This window comes from Diabrotica undecimpunctata, chromosome 6 (genome assembly GCF_040954645.1).
Source record: "Diabrotica undecimpunctata isolate CICGRU chromosome 6, icDiaUnde3, whole genome shotgun sequence".
Classification (NCBI taxonomy): Eukaryota; Metazoa; Arthropoda; class Insecta; order Coleoptera; family Chrysomelidae; genus Diabrotica; species Diabrotica undecimpunctata.
The window spans coordinates 30,557,035-30,582,719 of NC_092808.1; the positions used below are offsets into that span (position 1 = coordinate 30,557,035).

General features: G+C 34.6%; 1 protein-coding gene across 1 annotated transcript in view; it reads left to right on the top strand.

The window, feature by feature from the left end:
* Positions 1-25,685, top strand: part of Pi3K68D (phosphatidylinositol-4-phosphate 3-kinase catalytic subunit Pi3K68D) — a 168,667-nt gene that overhangs the window by 19,125 nt on the left and 123,857 nt on the right. The gene's annotated exons all lie outside the window — the stretch shown is intronic.

Here is a 25,685-nt window from a genome sequence, read left to right on the forward strand (position 1 = left end):
GTGTATTCTCCGGTAACTGGAACCTACACCAGTTTAACACCGTTTCGTCACTCTGTCGAGTTTCTCTCGGTATTCCCACAGTAGCCTAGAGTCCACCTTAAGGCTTATGAGAGCTCCATACTCTTGCTGCTATGAGAGACTGCTTGGTTATCTGTGTATATATTGATTCGCTTCAGTTTAAAAACTCTCATGTTAAATTAGTCTTCAGGTTGACATCTTTATTTTTAAACATGTTAACACTAGTTGCCGATATGGTGACTTGATCCAAATTGTTCGAGATATTAAATATTCTGTTTGGCAAGAAGTTCACCCTGGACCTTGCAGGAGTCTGTCCTCTCTTTAATTTGTAACGATGGGCTCTTAATCTTTCGTCTTGATTTAAAGTGAACATGGTGTTTAGGTTCCTAAAATTATACTTTAAAATACGGAAGGGCCTAATTAGATCACCTCGATGACGTCACAAAATTATACTTTAAAATACGGAAGGACATAATTAGATCACCTCGATGACGTCACTGCTCGAATGTCGTAAGATGAGCCATGGATAGTATATCTTTCTAATTAGGTCTTACACAGCCGTATGCCAGTCTTGTGGCTTTACGCGGAACATTTTTAAGTAGGATTTTATCGCGACTGAGATCTGGACTCCACACTGGCCTGGCAAACTCACGAATAGGTTTGACGTATATTGAGAAAAATTTACAGAAGTTAGAGATATAGGTGTAAAACATTTACGGTCAAAAACAGTTTCGAGTTTGCACTTTTACACGCAGACAAAATGTGATCAGACAAATTTAAGTCACTATTAATTATCACTTCGAGATCGTTGTGGGAGGTTACCGAGTTTAAAGGATGTCAATGAAGTACGATAATGATGGGTTATTTTTGCCGATATGTAAAACAACGCATTTTTTAATGTTAAGCGGGAGTAACCTTTCTGAGGACCATTCGAATATTGCGTCAACATCGTGTTGAAAAACATGTTGGTTAATAACTGGATTTACATATAAATTCGTATTATCAGCGAAAATGGAACTAACCGACCCTATTGAAGCTGGTAATGGGATAAGACAGGGAGATTCCCTGAGTCCTCTATTGTTCAACCTGATCATGTATGAAATAATAAAAAAAGTAAGAACTAAAAAAGGATACCAAATGGGAGAAAAACAACTAAATAATCTGCTATGCAGACGACGCAATACTACTCTCCCAAAGTGAAGATGATTTACAACGAATGCTGCACCAATTTAATATAACAGCCAGAAAATTTAACATGTTAATTTCCCCAACAAAGACAAAATGCATGGTTATAACATCAAATTTACTAAGATGTAAATTGGAGCTAGAAGGTCAGATCTTAGAACAAGTGATGGAGTTTAAATATCTAGAGGTTCGAGAGACGGTTCCCCAATAGGAAGACGATCAGTAGGAAGACCACGCAAACGATGAAATGACAACTTTGAACATTGAAAAGGCACATTGAAAAACAGACAGAGTCATGTCTGTATAAAAAGAAGAAGAAGAAGAAGACTTTAGCAACGATCGTTTGACTCGGTTAGAAAAATTAAGGTGAGCTAAAAAATCATCAAGGGAACCAGTGAATTTATATCTTCATCAAAGCTTTCGCTTCAGTCGAATTAAGCGGGCAGCTGAAAGGTTAATTCAAGGTTTTAGTCGATTTCTGTACAGCTGCTGTTTGGTTATATGATCAAAAAAATTGTTGTAATAGCAATATGAAGAAAAGAGACTCACATTGACGATGGATCAGAGTGATTAAGGAGAATAGATTGCCGGTTTAACTGGGATAAAACTGAATTTACATTAAAGAAATCAGTAGAGGCATAGGAGACCCACAGGAGAGGACACTTCAAATGTAGAAATTAATTGATCGTCATTTGTGAAGCTAATCTCCGGAAAATTGAAATCTCCAAGAACAATGAGATTTTCAAAGGATACTAATTTCTTAAGTTTGTCAATAAACATATTGTCCTGAGTAAATACTGTATCCGGAGGTCGGTATATTGTTATGCAAACTTTAAGTAAGTGGATAATTTCTATACCTGGTACGTCTATTGTTTTATTACTGATGGAAAAAGTATTAGTAATTTCATTTGCTAATTAGATACAGACTCATCCCCCTTGACGAGTACCTCTGTCTCTACGAAATATAGTAAAATTATCAATGTTTACAATAGCATCGGTGATAGAAGAATTAAGCCACGTTTCTGTTAGGAGAATAATATGAGGTTTTAAAAGTTGAACAATACTTATAAATTCATTAAATTTGGACACAAGGGAGTTTAGATTCGTATAAATAAGAAGTCAATCTGTAAATTTTGGTGCAAGAGAATTATGAACGAAATTTCATTATCTTTGGACAGCCAATCACATATTTATTCGTAAGGTCATTTTCTCCATTATTTTTACGAGTTTCAAGCTCAGTACGAAGTTCCTTAACCGAAGTTGCTGCATAGGTAATAACATAATAAGTTTCAGTAGATTTGTTTTCCAAAAGTTTATTTTTGTTACGAAGAATTTTTCAATTGTGGTATTCAGAACTCATTATCACTTTTATCATGCGGGGATAACATTCAATTTTATTCGGTTTACCGACTCTAAAATTTAATAGGACTTTCTTGACATCCGATGACTTCTGGGACTAAATTAATTTTATTCCTATCATGATCATTTTTACTTTGTGCGTCTCCTGTAAGTTCAGGGGCGCGTCTACAAAAATTGTTTGGAACGAGATATGCGGTCAGCGGCTTCATTGACAATACTGTGGATAAATTCCATTGTTGTAATGGAATCAAGTTGATTTAATTTATTGCTGAGTTCAGTTCAATATCAAATTGTCCTAATATCTTAATATGTCTGCTTTAAACTCCACTAGTAGACTCTTGATTTCAGTAATATTCCCAATCTTTGAAACACAATCATTATAAAATATACATATCCCAAAACAATGTATTAGGCATAATTTGTCCGATGTTTATAATTGTGTTTACTACAGTCTAAAACAGTGGTTCTCAACCTGAGGGGCGCGCCCCCTTGGGGTGGCGTGAGAGAATTTCAGGGGAGGCGTGAGGGTACAAAGAAAAAAAAATTAAAATAAAAAAATATATATTTTGTTAAAAAACAAAATATTTTGTATTTCGTATTTTTATTTTGTTTAAAAATATTTCTTTATTTAAACGTGATTAAAATCGTTTTACTCAAACACACAACCTGAGTTAAACACGACAGTCTTGTGTATGGCAACATCGTAGGAGTGCAAAGTATATTTACCAACACTGTATTGCAAGCACTCCTGGCTCCAATTCAGTGACTCCGTCTCACGCGTCAGTCTCAGTCGACAGCGTCTGTGTGCTATTTGTAGCAATCAGTGTAATCGTTATTTAATAACAGAGTGATTGTTTGTGAATTGTTTAATAGTGTTGTGTGACAGCTTTGAAAATTGCTAAGTCACTTCCAAAGAAAAGATTGTATTCAAACTATTGTATCAATTATGGTTTTACCTTTATGGAGAAAAACGGCAGTAAGTTACCTCAGTGTGTCAACTGCCATGCTGTTCTTAGTAATGATGCAAAGCGCCCCGGGGGTTTGGAACGGCATCTAATTACAAACCATTCTTCTTTGAAAGATAAAGGCCCAGAATTTTTTATTGCCAAAAAAAGGAGCCTAAAACGTATGAAACTTGACTCTTCTGCAAATTTTCGTATTGAAAATGAGAAATCTGTGGAAGCATCATACAAAATAGCACTTTTGATAGTTAAAGACAAGAAACCACATACTATTGGTGAGTCACTAATTAAACCTTGTTTACTTACTGCTTGTAGTACCGTACTTAGTGAAGACAGTTGTAAGAAAGTAGAAAAAATTTCTCTCTCAAACGACACAGTAAAACTTGGAATTGATGACGTGGCTCTGGATTTGAAAAACCAACTATTGCAAAAATTAAAAGGTTCACCGTTTTTTTCTTTGTAGTGTGGCGAAACTGATATTTCAAAGCATGCACAGTTATTGTTTACTGTCGATTTATTGACAGAAATTGGTTCCTGGAGGAAATATTGTTTTCAACATCTTTTGAAACAACAACTAAAGCCATTGACATATTTTCTGCTCTTGAAGATTTTTTAGTAATCAATGAACTTCCATGGGAGAAAGTAATTGGTATATGTACTTATGGGGCCCAAGCCATGACAGGATGTCGATCTGAATTTATGGAATAGACAAAAAAGAAGAACCCTAGGATAATTGTTTTTCACTGCATTATTCACAGACAAGCTTTAGCTAATCAGACTTTGCCTGAACCTCTCAACGTCACATAGTAAACTTAGCAATTAAAATAGTTAACCACATCAAATCCAGCGCATTACACACTATGCTCTTTCAGGCACTATGTCAAGAACTGAATAGTGATCAGAAAACCCTGCTGTTTCACACAGAAGTCCGGTGGTTATCCAAAGGATATGCTTGCAAGATTATTCAGTTTAAAGTCAGAAGTTGAAATTTTGTTAATGACTTCAAAACAAGAAGATCTTCACAGAAGATTTACAGATGATAAAAATATCTTTTACTTGGCTTATTTGTCTGACTTTTTTGAAACACTTAATGTCCTGAATCTGTTTATAGAAAAAATATCGCTTTGGTAACGCCGCCTTCACAGTTCCAAGCCAAACTTTTCCTTTTTTCCTAAACTGAACGACCTCCTCGATGATATTCAAACCCTTCCACTACATCTAGTTTCTGATTTGAAAGACGTCATATCAAGGCATTTGGAAGAAATCAAATTCGAAAGTACTTTCCAGATGTTAGCTCAGAAAACTGGGAATTTAAGTTGACGAGAGATCCTTTTCATATCGAAGTTGACATTCTTCCAGTTAACCTTCAAGAGCAGGCAATTGACCTAAAATGTGATTCACAAGCAAAAGCAGATTCTGCAAACATGGACTTGGAAGAATTTTGGTTAACCTACTTTCCTGTTTACCCAGAAGTGGCATTGGCGTATATAAAATTAAAATGCCGTTCAAGGATGGACGTTGAAAGTGACTTGAGGTGTGCTCTGACACAGTTTCAACCGAATATCGAAAAACTTGTCAAGAACAGACAATGCCAACCCTCTCATTGAAAGTGCAAAAACCCTCATATAAGACTTCCAACTTTATATGCGTATTTGATTTTTTTATTATTCTTTTTCTCAAATAAATAAACAATGTTAAGTTTAATGAGACATCAAATCAACTTTCGGATTTAAATATATCTGGATTTTTATTTAGAATTCCAACTTTTGCTAACATAAAGTTGGCATCGTCAGTTTCACAATTTCACTGTTCTAACTTGAACCAACCAATTATTGACTGGAGGGGAGACGTGAGCTATATTCAGTGTTTAAAGGGGGCGCCAGTGCTAAAAGGTTGAGAACCGCTGGTCTAAAATATATATGGAAAACTTTAAAATCTTTAAATGTAAACAAATTTTAAGGTTTCAAATAAATTCCAGTGATCTATAAATATGACGCTAAATATTTTCTATTTACCGGTGAAACTAGATGCAGTTGTCTAGGTTCTGAATTAAAAATCAGACGCCTGTGTTTGAAATTCTAACTTTAGTCTCACAGAGCCTGTATCTGACAGAGATATAACTCTAAATATGTCTCGAGTATGATTTCGCTCTTGAGACAAAATCGGTGAAATGAACTATAGTTGTATTTCGTTTAAAGCAAATACTGGTCTGTTAATGATCTGGCGTTTGTAGTGATGGAAAATTCTCAAATTCTCGAGAATGAAAAATCGGAGAATATTCTCGATATGGAGAATTTTCTGAGAATGAACCCTATAACGAGCTTAGGGATATTGTTAAAGATGAAATAGGGTATTAACAATCATGAAATTATATACAAAATTATGGGACGAAACAAGTGTTCATTATATATAAAAAAATACAAAAACAATAGAAAACATAAAATTTATTTATATTATTTGATAAAAAAATTAAATTTTCTTCTTAACGGCAAATAATGGATGTGGTGATCTAATCTTCAAAAGATGAGGCCTCAGATTCAGAATCAATTTCTATCATTAGCTCATCCTGGTCATCTACATTCTGCATTGCAATATACTGATGAGAAGTTGTGGAATTTTGTTTTTCACGAGTCGCCAGCTCAGTAATGGATTGGTCTACGTCTAACAATTTTAAATTGTGAATAATAAAAATTACTTTACCAGCCCGTTCAGCAGTAAATCGATTTCTTTTAGAGGAGTGGATAAAACCATAAGTACTGAAACTTCACTCAGTCGCTGCACTGGATGAAGGCATGCTTAATATATCCACTGCTATTTTAGTTAATTTTGTTCCGAAACATGTACCTTTCCACCATATGATTGGGTCTAGTTTTTCAATTGATTTTACAACATATGGGTTTAGAAAAAATCCCTCCTTAGACCGATAAAGTGTCAAATCTGCCATTATTTCGTACCCCTCAACTTAGTTCCCTCAACTTGTTCTTCTCTGCCATTTTTTTCCTTTTAGAGACAAACATTTTTATTGCTTTTTCTTCTTGTTTTCATAATGGACTTGAAGATAGTTCTTTATACATTTGATTTTCTAAGTTAAAATAACACTCAGTTACCTGACTCATTCGAGGCTTGTCTGACTCTAATTTAGAAATATAGTCAACAATAGGATTTATATACAATTTTGATACCCTTACTCAAAATACCTCCACATCCAAAATCAACCTTACAATTCGTCTACTGAGAATATCTTCAACACTCTTTCCAACCGCCAAAACTTTGTATCAAGGAGACTCTTTAAATTATAAATAATTGATCTCCAACGAGTTTTAACTGGCAGTTTAAAAATAAGTGCTACCTTTGTTTCACTTTTTTCAAGCTGAATTTTTTTAAAAGTGGCTGACAAAATGTCAGAGTTGTTGATATCTTTAATGATGGCTTTAATTTCTTAATACTTTAATACACCCATAAATAGATTTATGTTTGTACTTCTCATAAATTAGGTTCCTGGCCTTAACCATGACATCAGTCACTACAGCTTGAAATTGTTGGGGTCCTATTTCTTCTAAAACTTCACATATTTTTTCAGACAAATATTCTGCTGTATGTCGATTAGTGTCTGGACAAAGTTTTATAAAAAAACTGGAGATAGAGTGGTGATAATAAAGTTTAGTATTAGCTCATTCCTTCGGTTACTCCAACCATCTATCTTCGTTCCAAGAACAGTAGATTCAGCAATCTTCACTTTAATATTTGTATATCGACACTTTCATGCTCTGCATGTAGCAGTTTGTTTGAAAGTAAATACCGTGTTAGCATGAAATGTTTGAAAAACAATTACCAGTGTTTATTTTCGACAATTGCAAATGACGTCCCTGTTGCATAAATAGCTCTAGCGAAAAGCTGATCTAAATTTTCTTGGTCCTCTTTAGATGATGAGTCAACAAAACTACGCAGCGTAGACTGCGTAGATTTTTATTTTATATAGCCATTAGAAACCACCCATAATTACTTTATATATTTTTCACTTACCTGCATTGGACGAACCTGTGTTGGCTGAAAAGCAGTTGATGATTTTTTTTTTGATCCTTTCCAAATAATTGTCTCGCTCCCACCGAGCATTTAACAAATTTTACTATATGTGTTTTGTCATTCTTCTTCCATATAAATTATTTATATTTATATAATTTAATAATTACATTTAAATATATGCAAATACTATTTCCTGAAGATAATCGAACCAGTATTAAACAACATGCGAGTGAATCTGCTGGAGTGTCTTTACGTACAGTAGAAAGGATCATTCAACAAGCAAGTATGTTAACAAACGCAGAGTCAAATAATTCACTAAAATTTCCAACTATAACACTAGCTAAAAGGAAAGCAACCGTGACAGACTTGAGAACAGACAGACTGCCAAAAATATAATCTAATATCATTGTTTAATAAATTGTGTGTACCTTTAACAATTTGATTTAAATCATAAATATTTTTTGGAACACCACTGCTTTGTTTGGTGAGGCTTCTGTTCCTCAGACTGTTCCTAGAAATTTCCGCCACTACAGTTGAAACATACTCTACCTCTAATCATTATGGAGAAGATTTTAGGTCAAGCTTATGCGACTGTTTGTACACCTAATATTTATGTCATTCAATTTGTTTACCAGTTTGATTTTATGTGGAAATATCTTGAACCTAATTATTAACAATTGTTTAAAAAACTATTCACTAAGAATGTATGGTTTTTATTACAAACCAATATTTGAAATAAGAAACAAACAAATGACTACTTTATCAGACGGAATTTATGAAAAATGCAAAGTGTAATGCGTTTAACCTTGAAATTTTTACTGTTATTTAAGTGCACGTTGATGAATCAAAATTCGGTATTTTGAATTTTTATTGTAATTCATAGGTATTTAGTTAAAGAAAATCAGTTAGTAAAAGTGCTTTGTTGACGTATTTAGTGCAGTTTATACAATATTTAATTTTTGGTATAGTGTATATTTATCGACTTATTTGAGGTGAGTAAAGGTGCATATTATATAGTCACAACCAAAATTGGATAAAGCGAGTCCGGTTCCGATATCGAATAAGCATTTTTGATCTATCCTGACAAATTGTGAAATTTACATAATAATAACAATCGTAAAATTCTTACACTGCAGCAGCATAGTGTTATAGTGTTAGTTCATTGTGCATCGAAGAAATAAGATCTGTGAGTACATGACACCAGTTTTTATCACCAAAGGTAATTACCAAAACCTGAAGCGGAACAGGTCCATAGTTAGGATAATCAAATGGTGATTATAAATGGAATTTTATGTTACTGAGAATAACGATGAATTATCTTAATCTACTTCACAACCACCTTTATCTTACTCAGCTGCTGCCAGTTAACAACAAGAACCAATCTATCCATCCAAACTACAAGCAATAGTTTTCAATTCTCTCAATAATATCAAATTAGAAGAATACTTTATAGCGATAGGCACTCTAGTTAGTCCAAAACATATTGTTTTTTCATCAAGAATCACCAACAATCATATCTGTATTTATTTCTCAAGCAAACAAATCGTAGATGATTTTTTTTAAACAATGGAGGTTTCATCACTGTAAACAATATACAAATTCAAGTCCAATAGACTAATTACTCCAAGTGAAAGACTACAAAACTAACTTCATCTATGTCATTTTTGCGAATGGGAACCACCAATCCGGAATACAAACATGTACTTAGTTTCCGTCGACATATTTACACATCCCCACTCACAATCCCATTGCCCGATTCCATTGTCATAACGTATGACGACATTAACAATCGATTTTTTTTAACGCTAGACTATGTATGTTTCCATGCAAAACATTGCCACGTTTCCAGTAGTTGCTCAGTAACTGTAAATAACTCAGATACAGCTGTCCCAACTACTACATTTTCAAATAGAAATGAATCTACTACAGTATCTTCAGCAGCAACCACTGCTATGACAGCTTCAACAACGAGTACCTCCTACATCATGAAGCCGTTGCCAATATTTGTCGTGAATTTCAAACAGGGTATGACTGTTAGTGTGCAAGTAAAACGTGTGGTGTTAAATTTATTGAACTATCATCTGAACTTAAAAAACGTGACAGCTTGACTATTACTGTGGAAAAAGTTTCAATAATGTTCGGTGTGAGTGTTTGCAAAATTAATGACATCCGCGGATAGGCCCAGCAAGGCGAACTGAAACCGGTACAAAAAGGAAGAAAAACAGTTTCCAGTCCAATTCACGTAAGAATACTTACGATGAAGGAGTGAAATCTCGAATAAGGAAAATTGTCCATGATTTTTTTGAAAAATATACCACCAACCGTCGACAGCGTAATGTGAAGGATGATGAGGATCTACCAGCTTTTTCAAAAACCCCATTTCGTAGGCTACTAAATGACATGGGTTTTGAATATGGTAAAAGAGTCGAGATTCGATAATGATGGAAAAAAAAGATATCATATCCTGGAGACACAAGTACCTCAGACAAATAAAAACATTAAGGAAAAAGGAAACAATGTAAACCTTGTTTATACCGATGAGTCTTGGACTAACGTCGGTGCTTCAGTCAAAGAGGAATGGAGGGACACAACGATAAATAATCCACGAGATGCCTTCATAAAAGGTTCTCTACTGCACTGAAAGCTCCAACCCAAAGGGGTCCTCGGTTTGTTCTTCTTCATGCTGGAGGTGAAACTGGTTTTGTGACATGGGCCGAATTAATTTCTTGGTCAAGAAAAGAACCGCTGATTACCCCGACGAAATAGGCGGGAATATATATATGAAGAATGGTTTGAGAAGACGTTAATTCAACACTTTCCGAAAGACAAAGAAAACGTTGTCGTTTTGGATAACGCGTCATACCACTTCCGCAAATTTGATTTCCCGAAAAAATTGTGGAATAAATGGCAAATCAGGGATTGGCTATTCGAAAAGAACATTTTCTTGGAGGAAGATTACCTAAAAAGTGAATTACCGAATACTGCGGCCGCATTTAGAGACTAATACGACAAGTACAAAATTGAAACAATTGCGGAAAAATATGGTGTTAAGATTTTGAGACTGCCGCTTTACCATCGCGAGCTGAACCCGATTAAGATGGTCTGGAGTCAAGTGAAAAGGTATTTGGATTCAAACAACGTCGATTTGAAAGAAAAAACGCTAGAACGGTTGATAAAAGAGGCTTACCAATGCGATCTAAAGAGCAGTGGCATAATTATGTGAACCACTTCAAGAAAGTGTGGATTGCGATTAGTATTAATTAATGAGAAATATCTCAGATTTAATGCTTATTTGTTTTTTTTTTAGTACTGTACGTACTGTACATATTAGTTATGATCTTCTTGTGTAATTTATGTAGGGAAGGGGGGGCAAAACGGGGTAGTGTGGCAAAACGGGGTACCCCTCTTATTTTCCAAACCACTAGTGCAATTGAGCTACATCTCCAGGAATTTCATGTTCACGTGGTACGACATCACCTGATGCCGCCGTTTGGCTGTACAGCGCGCCAAAGTCGATGAATTCGTTGAATGGTGAGGATTGATAGTGGTATTGCAATATTTACATATTTCGTTTACAAAAGTAAGTAGACTGGAATTATATTCACTCAATAGCTATTTATTTCATGTCATTGTCTAAGGTGTGAACTTATAATTTTGTTAGTATTATTACGTTTCAAGTGTTATTAAATTTATTATTGTACTATAATCACAAATATGCAGCTGGGGCAAAACGAGGCAAAACTAGGGCAAAATGGGGTACTACCCCATTTTGCCCCATGAATTGATATGTTTGGTGTTTGATTATTCTAATTACATTTTATTTTTCTTCAGATAATAATGGTAAGAAATTATAAAAGAAAAACAGATCGACAACAAAGTTGGAGTGAACAACAGATGCACGAGGCAGTACAACTAGTTATAGATGGTTTCATGGGATATAAGAAAGCGGCTGAGCAATTTAATATACCCCAAACAACATTAGAGCGCTACGTTAAAAAAAAGCGAAACAATTCCGAATACAAAATTCAGAAAACGCTTGGACGTTATAAATGGTTCTTTTCAATAGAACAAGAAGCAGAACTAGCAGTTTATTTGACCACCGTGGAAGCTCAACTATTTGATCTGACCATGAATGAATTAAGAGAACTTGCTTTTGATTTAGCAGAACGCAACAATATTGTTCATCCGTTTAAAAATTCAAAAGCAGGTTTAGACTGGGTAAACGGATTCTTGAATAGGCATCCTAATCTTAGCTTACGAAAGCCAGAAGCTACCTCGTCAGCTAGAGCAATGGGGTTTAATAAAGTCGCAGTAAAACAATTTTTCGACCTTCTTTCAAATATTTTGGATACCCATCAGTTAACAGGGGATAGAATATATAACTGCGACGAAACGGGCTTAACAGTAAATCCTAAAGGTCATTCTAAAGTAATTTCCAAGAAAGGACGTCGTCAGGTCGGAATTTTAACTTCAGCTGAACGAGGTCAAATTGTTACCGCTGAAATTTGTTTCTCCGCTAGCGGGACATATGTTCCCCCAATGTTAATTTTTCCCATAAAACGCATGCAGCAAGAATTCCAGACTGGACTTCCATCGGGTGCGTTTGCTGAGGTTCAGGAGACTGGGTGGATGACCAAGGAACTGTTTGTTGTTTGGTTTCAAAGATTTATTTCTTTTACCGGAGCCAAAAAAGAGAAACCAATTCTGCTTGTTTTAGATGGACACTCCACCCATACCAAGAGCTTGGAATTAATTGATCTTGCACGAGATAATGGGGTAATTTTGTTGTGTTTTCCGGCCCATTGTTCTCACCAACTTCAACCACTAGACGTGGCATTTATGAAACCGTTAAGTAAGTACTACGAGGATGAAGTACGTAAATGGTTGAGATATAATCCTGGAAAAGTCGTTACCTTGTTTCAGATAGTTTCGTTATTTGGGGCCGCTTTTATACAGGCTGCAGCGATGAGCACAGCTATAAATGGTTTTCGAAAAACTGGAATCTGGCCATGTGACATGAATGTTTTTATAGATGAAGATTTCTTACCTTCTGCAACGACAAACATTGAACTTTCTCTCAATGATACAAGGGAGATGCAAGTCCAGAGTACTACAGCTTTCAAAGATTCTGCTCAGTCACCTCCAGGCCAGCAACATCTAACTTCCATCCATCTAACTTCGTCCCAACCATCCATGATTGTACAAAATATTTTCAGTCCATCGACTTCGGCACAATCTTCCATTTACTCAACTTCTCAACCAGATCTGAATTGTAGTAGTTTTAAAGGTGCTAGTCCCCAAATCATTTTGCCAATTCCCAAAGTATAACAGACAAGTAAAAGGACTACCAGAAAACGTGGAAAAACTGTGATTTTGACATCATCGCCATATAAGGACGAGTTGCGGAATGCTGAAAATCAAAGGCAAGGAAAAGCAGACCAAACCGTAAAAAGAAATCTGCTTAAAAATAAAAAAGGCACTGTTAAACCAGCCAAACAACAAAAAACATCATCTACTATTCAGAAAAAAATGCCAATTCCTACTCCTGCTTCATCTGATAGCGAAGAAGAGGCTGCAGAAGATGAGTGTCTATACTGCCATGACTTCTCTGAAGAAGGGTGGATTCGTTGCCGATCATGCTCCAAATGGGCACATAATTCGTGTGCAGGAGTTGATGAAGATGACGATGATGCTACACACTTATGCGCTCTATGCGAAAATAATTAAAGATACATATGTATTTTATTGTTCAATACTTATGAATACAAAAATAAAGATAGTTTTTACCTTCTGACTTTAGCTTTTAGGAGGTACCCTGTTCTGTCCCATAGGTGGGGCAAAATGGGGCAAATGACACATGCGTCAAAATATTAGTATACATCAGAAACGTCAAAACTACTATGTCACGCAATATTATTTTTTTACTTATTATTTCATAGAGATTACGCTTACAGCTTGAAACAAATAATTTTTAATACCGTGTATGAAATATGTAAGTTCAAATCTTACGTACCCCATTTTGCCCACCTTTCCCCTATATATTTATCGTGTCGTATAGGGTAAACTGCTTGTAGTTTTTTTGTATGTTTGTATATAAGTATTTACGGGGTATTAGATATGTTATGTATACAGGCATTTTTTATCGAATTAATTTGTTTTTTTTTGTTTATTCTCTTATTTAACTCAGTTAAATTAATGAGTAAAGATTTTTGAAAAGAAACGCGTACGGTCCTGATTTCTCAGTCTATCGCCAAACTACCACACACCTACCACTGTGCCGACATGAGCGGCATCGCTGCGCGCCGTGAGACCAACACTGCATTCTAACTGTGGCTTCTACTATAGAAGATTTTCTTCTTTAATAAATCAAATAAAGTACTGGACCCAATTTAAAAATTTAAAGACTCGTGTATAATCGGGAATTGCCTATTTGACCCCCCATTGCCATTAAAAAATGTTGGGGTGATACTTAGCCTGGCTTGGCGGTGAAAGTAAAATAATCAAAAATACCGGAAAAATGTGTTCTCCTTTAATAAAAAATTAACTCTCGCTGGGTTTTTTTAAAAATGTGTTCAACCACCCTGTATAATAAATTTATATATCTTAGTCTGGATACTCTTTAATGGCAAAGTACGTAGCAGTATCCTTCGTATAAATTTCTTCATTGTGTTTTGCGGAACGGTGGGGAAAAGGATAAAAAGAGGAAAGACCTCAGCAATGAGTCCCCATCCCTCTCTCTCTCTCTCTCTCTCTCTCTCTCTCTCTCTCTCTCTCTCTCTAATGCGCTACCGCCCACTTCGAGCCCTGGCCTCTCCCAGCATACGCCTCCAAGCATCCCTTTCCTTGGCTGCTCTCCTCCAGTTATCCATCTTCAATGTTTCTTTAGTATCGGTTCTCACTTCATCGATCCACCTCTTCCTTGATCTTCCTACTGATCGACGTCCCACTATAGTTCCACTAAGTGTGGATCTTTATATTTTTCTTTGGGAGGGTTCTTTGTAGTATTGATTGACTGAACCTTATTTTTCACATATCATTGTAGCAGATAGATCTCAATATCGTTCTCAATATATTTCTTTCTTAAGTATTAATAAGGTTTATTGTTCTGTCTGTCATGGTACATGTTTCTGCGTCATATGTTGTATATTGGGCGTGTTGGTCGTTTAATGGTTTTATATATTTTGAACTTTACTTCCTCATGGATGTCTTTGGATCCAAAAACCAGCGACTGAGAGAAGTATACTTTGTTAGCAAGCATTATCGTTTTCCTTATTTCCTGCTCGTTGCCGTTCTCAGTTACCTATACGCCACGGTATGTGAGCTGTTTTACAACTTCAATATTTGAAAACAGCTAACATACCTCTCATTTTTCTTATATCATACTCCATAAATATATTGAGTCGAAGCCAGCTCATCTCCAGTTTCCTCTTAGAGATCTGGAAAAAAAGTCAGGGAATTATCTGGAAAATACGAACAAACACTCCTAACCGATTAATTGACAAAAACAATAACCCAATTAAAATAAAACAAGTATGGACTAGATATATTGAAGATCTTTTCATGGGCATAAGACGCCTTTGTTTCTCTAGTATTTATGACAAACTTTCTCCGCAACGTCAAAAACTATATAAATTTGAAAAATGTTTAGGTATTTGTACCTTTACTGGTAGCGTGTAACAGCGATATTAAATACGTATTTTTTAAATTCGTTTGGAATGGTCTATTTCAGTGTGGTCCAACCTAAGGCACGCGGGCCACATGCGGCCCGACGCTCATTAAACCGCGGCCCCCGCAAACACATTTAAAAAATATTGCCATCGATAACTTTTACCTGTTTCAACCCTGCCTAACTTTCCGTAATCTTAAGAAAGTAGTTAATCTTGAACACCCACTCCCGATGAGCGAGCAGTTAGCTTCAGTCAGCTGCACGTGTCGTGTTGAATAAACAGTGGCGAATAAATTGAATGTTAAATTCAGAATGAGTAGTGCCAAAAAACGCAAAATTTTCGAAGAGAATTGTACGTTCCAAGGAAAATGGGAAAATCAATATTTCTTCATCGAATTAAAAGGCAAACCTCAGTGCATTATTTGTTGTCAAGTACTCGCGCTATCAAAAGAATACAATATGTATTAGTAGGCATTATGAAACCCAGCCCAAAACAAAATACGACAAATATCAGGGTGAAGCTCGCAATACTCTTGCAAAAGAACTTAAAGCTAAATTGAATAAACAAAAATCTCTATTAACAAAACCGACAGCTGTTCAATCATCAAGCTTAGCAGCATCATATGAAGTATGTTTAGAGCGTGTCAAAATTAAAAAAGCATGTAGAGGTGGAGAAATGATCAAGCGGTGTGCCTTTAAAATGGTGCGATCCTTTGGAGATGAAAAGATGGCCAAAGATTTTAAATGTGTTTCAGTTTCCCATCAAACTGTATCTAGAAGAGTTGATGAGCTGAATACTCATGTATTTAAAAAAATGGTCGACACAGTTCGTGATTGTTTGTACTACTCCTTAGCCCTGGACGAATCTGTTGATATTACCAAAGAATATAGACGCATATATGCGTCTATATTCTTTGATATTACTGACAAAACTCAGCTATTAATTTTTGTTTGATGCATGAGTGAAGACTTTTGTGTAACTGAGGAACCTGTATATAATATATTTGAAGCAGTTAGTGACGCTGTGAAAAATATAGGCGGTTTTCAAAAGTGCTCTTGCGTTTGCACCGACGGAGCAAAAGCAATGACGGTGCGCATAACGGAATTGGCTGGACTTTTGCGGGAAAATGATGTTAACTGTGTTATGTTTCATTGTATTATCCATCAAGAGGCTCTCTGCGGAAAGATAATTAAAATCAACGATACTATGAAAACTGTAGTACAGATAGTAAACAGCTTAAGAGAAGGAACAGAGCTCAGTGACACCGAAAATTCATCTCTTTTTTGGAGAAATTAAATACTGAATATAAGGACGTCCCGCTACATTCAGAGATACGCTGATTGAGTGCAGATAAATGCCTTCTTCTTCTTCTTCAAGTGCCCTGTCCGTTGCGAACGTGCGTTGGCTATTAACATGGCAATTCTGATCTTGTTTGCGGCGCTTCTGAATAGTTCGACCGATGTGAGCCCGAACCACTTTCTCAGATTTTGGAGCCACGAGTGTCTTCTCCTGCCTGGTCCTCGCTAACTGTCTATTTTTCCCTGGACAATCAATTGCAGTAGACGGTACTTATCGGGTCTCAATATGTGGCCTAGATATTCAAGCTTTCTTTGTTTAATAATTGTATTCACGATTTCTTTCTCCTTTCCGATTCTTTGGATTACCTCTATGTTGGTGACATGTTCGGTCCAGGATATACGAAGAATGCGTCGGTACACCCACATTTCGAATGCTTCTAGTTTTCTCGTGAGCGTCTCCGTCAGCGTCCAGGCCTCCACACCATACAGTAAGATCGGAAAAATGTAGCATTTAACTAGACGTAGTTTTAGGGGAAGAGACAAATCCCTGCTTATGAGGAGCTTTTTCATATTGCTAAATGCTGCTCTAGCTCGTTCTATTCTCGCCTTAATTTCTGTGGCCTGTTCCCATTTTGCATTTACGTTGGTGCCAAGGTACACATAAGATTCTACATGGTCAATTAGTATGTTACTTATCCGTAACTGTCGAGCAGGCTGTTGCTTCCTGCTTATCAGCATCCACTTTGTCTTCTTGAAGTTGAGGCTCAGGCCGTATTCCTCACTAACTGAAGAAACTCTTTCCATTACCTGCTGTAATTCGTCTATGGTACTGGCAAGGATCACCGTGTCGTCGGCATATCTTATATTGTTCGTTAACTCGCCGTTTATTTTTATGCCCTCATTTGCATTTTCCATACATTTGTTAAATATTTCTTCGGAATAAATATTGAATAGGAGTGGGGATAATATACAACCCTGACGGACACCTCTTTTGATCTGCACACTTTTAGTGAGTTCGTTGCCAATTTACTCGCCTTAGAAATTTTTTTTCTTTAAGAAAAAAGATCTTACTACTGTTTTTTGAAACGGAAATTGTTATTAACACGGACGTATTTATAACAAAGCTTAAGAACAAAACATTTCTTTATGAACTGCCATTTCTAACAGATATTATCTCTCACTTGAACACATTAAACCTACAACTCCAGGGGAAAAATAAGACAATATCACAGTTGGTTGGTCAAATTAAGACATTTCGCAAAAAACTTGATCTTTTCGAGAACTGCATGAAAATAAACGACCTCACATATTTTCCTGCGTGTTTCGAAATAAATCAAGAAAAAACCATGGTCGATTTCTCGAGGTTTACAAAAGTTCTTACAGAAATAAAAAGAGAATTCGATGAAAGGTTTTCGGAATTTGATGCACTAAAACCCTATCTTGAGCTTTTTAACAATCCAGTGGGAGTCAACATCCAGAACCAATCAGCAGAATACCAATTAGAGCTGTGCGAACTACAGTTCGATTCGTTTTTTCAAGCAAAGAAAAATGAAGACATTAGTACCTTTTGGAAGTTAGTCGCCAAGAATCGTTTTCCTAAACTTCGTAACTTTCCATTGAAACTATATTCAATGTTTGGTAGTACGTATATATGTGAAAGTACATTTTCTGCTCTGAAGCATATTAAATCTAAAATACTTAATCGCATGGAAAACGTTTCTCTGGAAGCGTGTATTAGACTCACTACGACTAGCATAGATATAGATGTGCAAAAGTTAGTAGAGGATAAACTCTTGCCTCAAATATCCCATTGATTTTTTATTTTATGTAAAATTTTAAACATAACACGTAAATTGTAAACCATAATAAAATACTTGTAAATAATATTTCGTCGTTTGTATATTATTTTTTAAGATAATTTTTTTTTGAACGAGTCGAGTTGTCTGGCCCTTCATAATAATTTCAAATTAATACGGTCCGCAACGTCTAAAAGGTCGACCACACTGGTCTATTTTATTGCAGAAATCGTTTAAATTATTTTCATATTTTTTGAAAATGGAAAGTGTTCAAAAAGGACAGCGAAATTATTTAATTAACTTCATCAATATGAGCAACTGTATCACTTATACGTATTAAAACTAGTTAAAAATTTCATTTCTTTCAAAAAAAGAGGTGTGAAAAAGGTGTTAGGACTGAAGCGGCAGAAGTAGCAATTTTAGGACATGGTAATTTGGAACCTGTATTAAGTTCTAAAAAAATAGCTTAAGAAACTAGTTTTTCGCGCACTAATTTCATCCTTACAAAATACACTTGATACAGGAAATAAATGAAAATAATCCAGACAGGCGCCTACAGTTTTGTGAGATTATGACTGAAAAAATAAATACTAATCCAAATTTTCTATTTCCATAATAAGTTATTGGGCTGATAAAAATCCAAACGTTTTCCACAACACATACCCAACAGCCATTAAAATTAAACGTATGGGCAGGAATTTATGATGATCGTATTTCAGTATATGGGGACATTCTTTTTGTAACACAATTTTAACGGAAAACCATATTTAGGATTATTAGACGACACAGTCGATCCAATGTTGACACATACAATCGAAAATGATAACAGGTACTTAGAAAATGATTTGTTTTTCCAACAAGACGGCGCACCTCCGCATTATAGCATAATCGTGAGGCGATACTTTAATGAAAGTTTTCCTAGGCAATGGATTGGACGAAGAGGTTTTATTAAATGACTAGCAAGATTCCCCGATTTAACTCATGGACTTCTTATGGGGTTATTTAAATAAAAATTAATAATATCATTCCTGCTTCATTGGAAGAACTAAGACGACTACTAGTGCATGAATGTAGTCTAGTAACCCTTAAAATACTTCAAAATGTATGTAGTAATTTTGAATAGCTACTTTATAATTGTATGTACGTTGGTGATTATCAGTTTGAATATTTAATGAAATAATTAAATATAACATCTTCTTCAGTCTGTATTCGTCCACTGCTGGACATAGGTCTCTTCCATACCTCTTCTGTGGTCTGCCTACTCCTCGCTTGTTGTCTCTTGGTCTCCAGTTTGTTAATCTCTGTGTCCATTTTTCGGGATTATCTCGGACAATATGTCCGACCCATTGCTACTTGAGCCTTGCTATACGTTCTGCGACATCAGTAATCTTTGTTCTTTCACGAATGTCGATATTTCGAATCCTGCCTCTCAAACTAATCCCTAACATGGCCATCTCCATCGCTCTTTGGGTTATACTGAGCTGTTCTAAGATTTTCTTTGTAAAGTCCATGGTCTCCAGTCCATATGTTCATACTGTAGGTAATTATACTTTTAATGATTGTATTACCAGAAAAAAGATTGTCTTAGTAATTTAATATGTCCGAAATGTTCTGAATCTCATGAAATAAAAGATTGTACCAGTCAGACTATGTGCTGTAATAATTGTAAAACGTTAAACTTAAGATACAAACTAAATTTAGATACAGCTCATGTTGCAAACAGTTCAGTTTGTGGTTATTTATTAGGTAAAATTGAGCAACTTAAAACTAGAATTCAGTATGTCTAACAAAAAGCTAAAATTAGCTCATTTTAATACACGTTCTTTGTTTCCAAAATTTAACGTTTTCTTAGATCTGGTAAATGATCACAGCTTTGATATCGTTTGCCTGTCCGAAACTTGGTTGACGTCGGATATCTCAGATCAGAGTGTATACATTCCGGGTTTTAAAATAATTCGTAAGGACCGTGGTTCAAGAGGTGGTGGAATCGCTGTTTTTGTACGTAATTCAATCATTTCAAAGTCAGAACTTGCTGACCTTCCCTGTCCATTAGGTATCGAACAAATGTGGATTTCTGTGAAAATACAGAAAACAACATTGTTAGTCGGTGTTATATATAGAACTGAGGCGTGCAGGATGCTAAATTTTATACAGTATTGTGATGATACTCTTTCTCACATAGTACCTCAATTTAATAATATTATTGTAACTGGTGATATCAATGTTGATCAGCTAGTAGATAATCAAATAAATTATTGTTTTCAGTCTTATAATTTTGTTCAATTAGTAGAGGAACCTACGCGCATAACTAACAGTTCACAAACATTGCTCGATGTTATTTATACAAATAAAAGTGAACTCATTAAACATTCAGGCGTTTTAGATCATGAACTATCTGACCATAGAGCAGTGTACTGTGAATTTGATTTAGATATTAATTACAAAAAAAAATTTTTAAAGATATATAGAAATTACAAAAACTTTTCAATATCTTCTTTTAACGCAGATCTGGAAAAAATGTCATGGGATAATATACTGTACGAAAATTTTATAGATAATAAAATTCGAATTTTCAATGATATGTTAGTTTCGCTGTTTGATAAACATGCTCCCTATGTTGAATCAAGAATTACAAAGCCACCTGCTCCGTGGCTAACACCCACAATACAGAATATGATGAAAACTCGTAATGCTGCTTTAGCCAAATATAAGAAAACTAAAAACGTCTTAGACTATAGTTACTATAAAGATCTTCGAAACGCAGTTACTAACGCAGTCCGTTTGGAGAAGAATGGTTACTTAAATTATCGGTCTGCTTCTTTGAATAAAAAAGATCTTTGGAAAGCTGTGAGGTTATTCAAAATTGTAAATAAACCAGTTATAGAGATCCCTCAGGAGCTTAAAGATCCTATATCTATAAATAATTATTTTACATCTGTCTTTAGCCCTGTAAATTGTTGTCCTGAGACAACCCAATGGTATCAGTCAAATATTTTCAACCCAGATATTATTTTCTCGTTTAAAATGGCCACTATTGATGAAATTAAATCACTTATATTGGGGTTAAAATCGGAAGCTGTTGGATGTGATAATATTTCTGCAAAGATGCTACAACTCTCCCTTTCTATTACTGCTCCTTATATTACGCACATTATAAATTGTTGTTTGGAGGTAGGTTATTTTCCGGACACTTGGAAATACGCTTTGGTAAAACCACTGCCCAAATCAAATAAACCTGAATCACTTAATGATCTTCGCCCAATAAGCATCCTACCGGGACTGTCAAAAATTTTAGAAAAGGTTATCTATAAACAGATATACGATTATATTTTCAGAAATAATGTAGTTACGTGTATACAATCAGGCTTTAGAAAAGAGTTTAGTACAACGACCCTGCTTCTTGACTTAACCGATAATATACTTCGATCATTTGATGAAGGAAAAGCAACCTCAGTCATCTTGCTTGATTTTTCTAAAGCCTTCGACACTATTGATCACGCTCTTCTGTGTGCTAAATTGAAATATTTTGGATTTGATGATACCTCCTTACAGTTTTTCAAATTTTATTTGGTAAATCGTTATCAGAAGGTCATAATCGATAATAGCTCATCAGAATTTGCATCTGTCAATTCAGGGGTGCCTCAAGGTTCGGTTCTTGGTCCTCTTCTTTTTTCAATATATATATCCGACCTGTATAAATCTTTAAATAATCTGAAATTGCACTCTTTTGCAGATGACACACAACTGTATTTCTCTTTTGAACCTAACTCTGTAAATCAAGCGTCACAAAAAATAAATCAGGATTTGGAATCTATTTGTACTTACTCCACTAGACATAATCTTAAACTGAATGCTAAAAAATGTAATTCTTTGTTATATTGTTCAAAAAATTATAAAGCCACTGTTAAGGATAACTTAAAACTAATTATAAAAAATGAACCTCTAAAAAATGTTAATAGTTGCAGAAACTTAGGAGTCATATATGACTGTACGCTACGTTTTCAAGAGCATGTCACCCTTTTAGTAAAAAAGTGCTATTTAGTTATGCGTCAACTGTATAGAAGCAAAGGCATTTTAAACTTTAAATTGCGTAAGTTACTTTGTGAAACTATGGTTATGTCAATTCTTAATTATGGGCTCTTGGTATTTTACCCTTGCTTAGATCAAGTTACGAAATTGAGGTTGCAAAAAATTCAAAATAATTGTTGCAGATTTGTTTTTGGCATAAGAAAATATGATCGTGTATCATGCAAAATTAAAGAACTTCAATGGCTAACAATAGATAATTTATACAAATATCACCTCGTCTCATTGATATATCGAATTATTTCGTCGTCAAATCCTATTTATTTAAGGAACAAATTAGTATTTCGTGAAGACGCTCATAATCTGGATCTGAGATATCCTCATAGTCTTATGCTGCCAAGATATAGACTAGCTATTTTCCAGCGATCGTTTACTTACAATGCTGTTTTAGTGTTTAATAGTTTAACAAAAAATTTAAGAGGTAAATCTCTTGATTTCATGAAGCGGCATTATAAGAAATTTTTACTACAATCGCAGTAACGTTATTATTATTATATAGTATATTGTTGTCGTAATTGTTACCATTAGAATTTTTAGAATTTTTTTTTTTGTTTTTATTTATCATTAATATCATTTATCACATAACATCACAAATTATTTTCTTTATCTTATTTTTCTAGTAGCCACATGACTATTTCTACCATTTCAATATTATATTATTATTTATGTCAATTTATAAATAATTTTTTTTTTCATGTTCTACTTATTTCAAACTGATTTTGTAAACTTGAGGTTAAGTGGAGTAGCTCTAGCTAGACTTCGCCTCATGTATCTCTTGTTTGTAAATTTTTACAGACTAAATAAAGGCAATTTATTATTATTATTATTATATATCTTGTGCTTTTTATTATTAGAGATTGATTGATCCCAAAGGATACTATGGAGAAGAGATACTCAATTGTGTCGTCTACGTTGCCTTCTTTTGTGATGATCATACCTAAATATTTATATGTGTTGCAATGTTTGATAACTTCTCCATCTTCCAATATGAGGTCTTGTTGTTTCCGGCCGATACACATATACTCGGTTTTTTGGATATTGATTTTAAGTCCCCATTTTTTATACTCCTCGATTAATTTTCGAGTCATGTACTAAATATCTTCATAATCTTGTGCTAGTACTAATTGATCATCTCCAAATGACAAAGTGTATATGCTATTGTTGTTAATCGGCATTCCCATATTTCTACATTTGCGCTTCCACAGTTTTAGAGCCTCTTCTAGATAAATTTTAAATAATGTCGGGGAGAGACAGCAGCCCTGCTTAAGGTCTTTATTTATTTGGAATCCACTTGATAGATTATTTCCAACCTTTACCTTTGAGTTAGCATTAGCGTACAGTTCCTTCGTCGCATTTATTAAATTCATGCTTATGTTTGTTTTCTCTAACGCTTCCCATAATTTATAATGTGGTACGCTATCAAAAGCGTTTCGTAGGTCTACATACAATAAATGTACTTCTTGATTAACGGCTATTTTCTTTTTGTTCTTAGGCCTGTTCATAAACGTTTTAATATGTGTAGTGTACCGTGAGTCTATTCGAGCATCCCTCAGAGCTGACAAAAAGGACCAAGTTTCAATACTATCGAAAGCCTTGTGAAAGTCAATAAATGCCATATGTAGAGGTACGTTGTATTCTGTGGTTTTTTCTACCAGTGTTCTGATGGTTTGTAAGTCATCGTTAGTACCAAACCCTTTTTTAAATCCCGCCTGTTCAACCGATTGATATAAATCAAGTTTTTGTGTTGTGCGGTTGGTTATTATTCTTGTTAGCAATTTGTATAAGTGTGACAACAAACTTAGAGGTCTGTAGTTTTCAATATTAGTAGTGTCTCCTTTTTTGTGTAAAAGTATTATTTCGGCGTTTTCCCACAGACTGGCTATTCTTTTTTCTGTTAGACACTTATTCAACAAAACTTCCACAACCTTTACCTTTACAACGATGTTGTCGCCCATTTTTAACATTTCAGACGTTATAAGCTCCTCACCAGGAGTATAACATAACGAAACTGTTTTTAACTATGACTTTAAATTTAGCTCATTTTATTTACGTTACTATATTCAATAAAGTTTCCTATTAATGTTGTTTTAATGTAGTTTTTGACGTGACGAGAAAAATTTGAAATTAACACTAGCAAAACATGCGTTGCGTTTAGTCTCTAAAAGGTGTAACACTTTCAATAACGTGATATTTATTCACAAGAATAGAGTTAATAGAGTTAACGGAAAAAAAACTTAGATGTATGAATACTCCAGCGAAATACCTATCTAATGATGTGCCAGACATGGTCTATTCCCTATATAAAATTTGGGCTTTTTTGGTACTGTAAGAAAGAAGGCTGTGAAGTGACAGATATCTATGTTGTCCCCTTTGGAATAAAAATTGACCTGACTTAGCATTTTTGCAAAATCCAATAAATATTGCAAAAATTTCAGTGTGGACTCTTTAGTGGCAAACCCTGTATAATATAAATTTCAAATATCTTCTTAAACATTAATTATTATTATTTTCTACAGTCATATATAGGTCAAACGTTTTTGCAGGTACCATAGGTAATGTTGAATTTTTTTCGGTTATCTAAAAATACTTTCAAGTTGCGAAGTAATACATTGATATCAATAGATAAGGAAACGTATTAGTTCCGACAGATATACAAACACACACTTGGGTTTAGTTCTAATAATATAGAAAAGATGTAAAAAGTGTTTGATTATATAAAGTTATAAGTATGCTACATTTGTCGGTGTATTTGGCGTGTAAGTTATATTTATATTACCTGTACTACGCTCCCACATAATATATGGGTAATTATCTGTTAAGAGAGAGTGAAACCTTTAGAAGACATATTCTAAAAATTTTTAAATTAATTCGGTAAAAATTAAAAAACTGTTAATAGTTAATAATTAAAAAGCTGCTCAAAAAACGACAAAATAAGGTAAAGTCGTTGATTGTTTAGAGATTCCTATCTTGTACACTTTTGTGATTGCTCTCAAACGGTGGTTTTGTAGTGGTTGACAAACTCTTAAAATTTCAGCTAGTGCCATCAATTAGTTTAAAAGTTATTCAAAATCAAATAATAAGACGTTGAAAACTCCTGTTTTCTACACTTCCACAAAATGTATTACAATTTATTTTCACTACAGCTGTTTCGGCAGAGGGCCTTTTTCAAATTATGTATTTTTACTATACGTCTACATTCTATAGGCTTTAACTGAGTAAATTGTAGAGGGGAAAGTTGTTTGTCTTAAGTTGGACATTCAAAATTATATCTGCATTTTTCAATTTATTAAT